Source organism: Pinus tabuliformis, chromosome 1_1, assembly GCF_031772625.1.
Source record: "Pinus tabuliformis cultivar Carrire ecotype Pingquan chromosome 1_1, CPIR1, whole genome shotgun sequence".
Taxonomy (NCBI): Eukaryota; Viridiplantae; Streptophyta; class Pinopsida; order Pinales; family Pinaceae; genus Pinus; species Pinus tabuliformis.
In genome coordinates this window covers 707,120,619-707,127,261 of record NC_142297.1, presented here as the reverse complement: position 1 = coordinate 707,127,261, position 6,643 = coordinate 707,120,619, and positions in this window count along the sequence as shown.

Genomic DNA, 6,643 nt, shown 5'->3' with positions numbered 1-6,643 from the left:
CCCAATCCTCTCAACAATGTTGAAGGGTCCACAAAACCATGGTTCTAGTTTGGCACATGATCCAATCCGCAAGGACCTCTTATTAGGTTTGATACGCAAGTACACTTGTTCACCAACCTAGAACTCCTTGAACAACCTGTTTCGATCTGCATAGCTCTTTTTCCTATCCTATGCTCATTTAAAATTTTTCATGATCACCTCCATTTCTTGTTCCATGTCCACCAACATCTCTGGTCCAATTGGCACTTTTCTCACTGGATCACTCAAGCTGATGGGAGTATTACAACTCCGTCCATACAATGCCTTGAAGAGACTCATCCTCAATGACTCCTGATAACCGTTGTTGTACATGAACTCTACCAGAGGGAGATACTCTTTCTACTTCCTCTCTTAATGCATCACATAAATCCTCAACATGTACTCCAATATCCTATTGACCCTCTCTATCTGTCCATCTATCTGCAGATGATAAGTTGTATTAAATGCCAACTCAGTTCCCAAACCTACAAACAACTCCTTCCAGAACTTGGAAGTGAACTTTTCATCCCTATCTGACATGATATTATTTGGAACACCATGCAATCTAACCACATCTTGGATGAATACCTGTCATACATCTCTAGCTGAGAGTGTAGACTTCACTGGAATGAAATGTGAAACTTTTGTCAACCTGTCCACAATAACCATAATAGAATCATGTTATCTCATTGTCCTTCGCAAACTTGTGATAAAATCCATGGAAATGACATCCCATTTCTATTTTGGAATCGTGATTGGTTGTAGCAATCCACTTGGATGTTTACACTCTTCCTTCGCACTCTGACAATCAAAACATCTAACCACAAACTCTACTACATCCCTCTTCAGGTTCGGCCAATAATAAAACATCTTGACTACAGTTAATGTCTTCTGATAACCTGGGTGACTCGAATATGGTTTCACATGAAACTCTCTCAAGATCACCTTCTTGAGATCACTGTCATCCGACACATATATCTTGTCTCAGAACCTGACCAATCTATCTATTATAAGACAAGAGTCCATATCATGTGCACCTGCATCTATACCTATACCTGTACTTGTATCATGACATGTACCTATACTACCACCTATATCTGTACATATACCTGTACATGTACTCTATTGCAACCTGTGTGCAATATCCCTATATCGAACATCATGTTGACCTGCCCACAAGATCTTGTCTTGTAGATATGTCCCATAGGAGCTCATAGCTGCTAAGTGATTTACCTGTATCTGCCTGCTAAGAGTATCTGCTATTGGGTTCTCTTTATCTTTGATATATCGGATCTCAAAATCAAACTCACTAATCATAGCCAACCATTGAGCCTGCCTACCATTCAGATTCAGTTGGTCAAATGGATACCACAACCCATTGTGATCACTCATCAATGTAAACCTCATGCCCATAAGGTAGTGTCTCCCCATCTTCAATGCATGTCTAATTGTTTCCAACTCAAGATTATGTGTGGGATAGTTCTACTCATGCTCATTCAGTTTCCGTTACTCATAGTGTACTACTTGTCCATCCTGCATAAGGACTCCACAAAGTCCTCTCTTGCAGGCTTATGTGCACAAAACAAACTCCCTATCTGGATCTACAATCGTTAACATTGGTGCATGTGTTAACAACTGCTTGAGATTTTCAAAACTGTCCTCACACTCATCTGTCCATTCAAACTTCTTACCTTTCCTTTGCAATGATGTGATAGGATAAGCAATTTGCAAGAAGTTCCTTATGAACCTCCTGTAGCAACCTGCCAAATCCATGAAAGACCTCACCTCATCCACATTCATAGGAGCTACCCATTGCATGATAGCTCTTATATTTTATGGATCTACCACAATGCCCTCCTTGGAGACAACATGCCCCAAGTAGTGTACCTCATCCTGAAAGAAACTACACTCGCTGAGCTTAGCATACAACTGATGCTCTCTAAATAATTTCAACACTATTGGTAAATGATAGACATGCTCTTTTTCATTTTTAGAATATACCAGTATATCATCAACGAACACAATAACAAACTTATCCAAATACAGACGCAATACATTATTCATCAAGCACATAAATGTAGCTAGAGCATCATTCAAACCAAATGGAACTACGACCAACTCATAATGCCTGTACCTGGTTTGGAATGTATTCTTGTAAATCTCCTCTTCCTTGATGCATACCTGACGATATTTGGATCTCAAATCAATCTTCGAGAACACTGTTGCTCCCTTCAACTGATTGAATAAGCCGTTAATCCTCAGTAATGGGTACCTATTCTTGATAGTCACTTTGTTCATCTGCCTGTAGAGTACCATATTTCTTCCTCACAAACAATATTGGTGCGCCCCATGGTGATACACTTGGCTTAATGCATCCGTTGTCCAACATTTCCTTCAGTTGTAGATTCAATTCTACCAACTCAGGTGTGCTCATTCTGTAAGGTGCTTTTGATGTTGGAGTTACCCCAGGCACTAACTCAATAGAAATTTTACCTCCCTGTGAGGTGGAAACTCTATAATATCCTCAAAAAATACATCCTGAAACTGCTGCAAAACGGGGCACATGTTCAAGATATCTGGATCCTCAACCTCCTTACCTTTATCACTATAAATGTGTACTGCAAATAGCTTACACCCTTTCCCATGGCTATGTTTTGCTTGCATGGCTGTCACCATCCTAACTGATGTGGATTTCTTCTTGCTTTGAAAAACTCTTGGTTCTCCATTGTCATCAACACACTCAATAGCTTTGTCATAACAATCTACCTTGGTTCTATGAACTTAAAACCAGTCCATGCCCAACAACATACTGTATGAACCCAACGATAATACATTTAAATGTGTTGTGGTAGGCATAGAATTCAAATCAAATGCGCAAGATTTTGCCCAATGGTGAACTCACTTCTTCATACCTATAGCCAACTACACTAACCAAGACTCTGTATGTGATTCCTTACTCAAACCATGCTTATCCCTCAAAACAGGACTAACATAGCTATAATTAGATCCAAGGTCAATCAAAATGGAAATAACTTGATCAAAAATCTTACCATCCATCTCAATGATAGATGCTTAATGATCTACCTTTTTTTTATCTAATGTTGTATAGATACGCAGAATACTCTAACTAACATCCCCAATAGCTTGTGCCTCCTCCACACTATATATTTGAGGTCAACCACCCTAATTCTGCAGACAATCTCTCCTGCGATGATCTTTACCACAAGTCCAATACTCTATAGGATTCCATCATGTCTCCTTATTTTTTTCTCCTGATCGGAATCCCTGTCCTCTATCCGCTGCATTGAACTTATCAGGTGCTGAAACATTCTCCTTGTTACTTGTATCCTGAGGCCTTACTCTCTTTCTGACCCATTTCCCTTTGTTCTTTGCATTACCTCTCAGTCTATCTTAGTCTCAGTTCTACACTTCGATTGTTCATAGCAATGCCTTAGATTTCGAATGGACTCCTCCAATGATCTAGGCTCATCAAACTCAATCATATCTTTAAATGCAACTAATAACCCACTAATGAGCCTCTGAATCTTAGCCTTCTCCTCTGTGAGATAAGGCACATACCTCAATAACTCCAAGAACCTATTAGTGTACTCATTATCTATCATGAAACCCATCTTTGGCTCATAATTTTTTTTTCTCTATCATAAAAGTATCTCTCTGACAAGTACTTCTTCTTGAATAGCTGCTCAAACTCACACCAAGTCAAATCTTCCTCATGAATACACTTGACATTTTTCACATCTTCCCATGAAATGTTTTCTTTACCTTTGAGACTGAATGTAGCTACTCTAGCTTTTATGTTCTTTGAATAGTCATGCAACTTGAAGAACTTCCTCATGCCAAGAAACCACACCTCTACATGTTGTGGTTTCTTCATTTCCCCATCAAAAGTAGGTGGCTTCACTTTCTTAAAATCATCTAGCAAGTATCCCCTATCACTCATCTTGCAACGATGATAGTGATTACGATCATAGTGCCTATCTAAATTAGAAATAGAATAATACATGCATCTATCCCCTTTCCTATCCACAGTGTCCAACAATATTCCATCTTTAACTATGTCATCTCTATCTGATCGGTGACCACCATGCAATCTACTACCATATACCCCATTAGTTTTGTCCTCTTGCTCATGACTGATCTGAAGTGGTACTTGTTGCTGCAAATTTGACAATCTCTGAATTATCACTACACTTACCTCTGCCAACTTTTCCTATGCCTATATGATCTTCTCATTATTAGCCAGGAGTATTTCTTCCTTTAAGACTCCCAGTGTAATTTCCAAATCGAAAGAGTTCCCAACACCATACTGCTCTTCGGATTCATAGGGAGAGTCTTTGTAGTCAACCATCTTGCTAGCCATTTGATATTTCTTCCTGCAAGGTATATCATGTCAGCTAAACCAAATCAAAATAAACTAATGTACCTTAGTATAGCTCGGGGAGGATACCATGTCTGCAAGATCAACATATTAGCATGATACATGTATAACATAATCATAATAATATATAAAAATAGTACATAAGCATATAACCATGCAACCGTCATTCTAGCTAGGGTCCAGTCATCAATGCATGACCTTAACAACAATGCACACTACAACCTCATGCATGACAACATCCACTACATCACGGTACACTTGACCACATGCAAACATGAATATGCATAAGCATTACATAACCCTACATACCATGACCTTATGCATGACGACATAAATCGTACCATTGTATGTGGACCATGCACAACCACAATGTAGACAATCCACCAGCCTACATGCAGATAACACTCAAGCACAAGTACGAACGCCACCCACACATAACACATTTAGTCAAGCATAATTGAACAACACTTTTAACAACATGTAGCATAATGTAACCCATCATACAATAATGATACATGCAACCAAACATACAGGAATGTAACCAATCATACAAGATGTAGCCAAGGAGAAAAAATGATACATGTAAGTGACATATAATGAGACATACACTCTCAACAATGCATCCCACAATAAACACCTTAAGTTCCACATGAAGACATCACTACAAAATGAGCAACATAATGTCAATGCAACAAACACATGGAATGGAAGTGTGAGAGACACACATGCAACTCACATGCATGCATGACCAACACATAGCCCATCCAGTCCGATGGGTGAACCATGCTCTGATACCACTCTATAACACCCTCCTCCCACATCTACCCAAGCAACAATCCAGTTGGGGTAAACATGTGATGAGAGGCCACTGTGATATTATTCGACCTCCTAAGTTATGTTAAGGAAGTGGAACTGATGAAAACTCACCATACAGACATTAATCATCAGCTACATGACCATCAATAATCAATCCAATACTTTAGACAACTTGCCTTGGGGTCCCACTGAATTTTTGGACAACTTAAGCCTCAATCACTCCCATGCTATAGGCATGAGGGTGACCAAAAACCCAAAATTTCTCTCATAGGCTTTCCTTCCAATGACTAGAGGCCAAATTGTCATTGCTATGCCAGTGACTCTGGGATTTGAGCCACTTTTTCAGGACCAAAGCCCAGGTCACTTCCTAGAATTGAACCATCTCTCCAAATCAATAAAATATCATGGAAATGACAGTACTAAAGAAAATACTTGTTCAAGACCTTGACTGGACCCCTACTAGCCATTACAAGCATTTTATCAAACATATCGCGAATACGTAATCTAGAGGTGTAAATAACAATTTTGAGCATAAGAGTCTCATACTTAGCTGAGAATTGCTAAGAACCATTGATGCCTCAACACATCAACTGTCATTCCATCCATTAGGTCATAGATACATTGATCATTCAATTACAAGTAAGAACATGATGAGATCCACACATGGCTGCTATCATAAAAAACATACATAACCAACACAATAGCAGTAGAAAATACTCATGAAAGTGCACTCATATAGACCACATATAATACATCAAAATTCTCATAGCAATACAAGGAGAAATAACCTTTCATTAACGATGCAAAATCCAAACTCAGGATGGGACTTCCACATTCCACCTGACTATAGAATGGCGGAGCCAAATCTCTCTTCATCCATTCAGCCTCGTGCCATATTCCAAGCATGAATGTGGGATCTCATAGAACACATCAATCACAAACCATCCAGGGATTCTAGAGGCCATCCATCTCAACCCATCAACAATGATTCCACTTCACGATCGAACATCAAAAAACAATCATTATATTGATCTCCATCCAAGTCGTCCAGGGCTTCTGAGCGTTTGTTCTAACCAAGGCTTCCAGGACTAGTAACTCAACCCACAACTGTTGTCAAGCTTCCAGAGTGTTTGTCCAACCAAGGCTTCTAGGACTAGTTACTCAACCCACCAAGGGCTTCCAGAGCATTTTTCCAGCCAAGGCTTCTAGGGCTAGTAACTCAACCCAAGCTATTATAGGGCTTCAAGAGCGTTTGTCCAACGAAGGCTTCAAGGAACTAATAACTCAACCCAAGCTAAGGAAACATGAGAACCAACTAAAATAAATAGTTAAAGTAATCCAAAATCAACATGGTTATCAAGAAATGGAAAGGCTACGAAATCCACTATCAATTGAGGAAAAATTCCATGC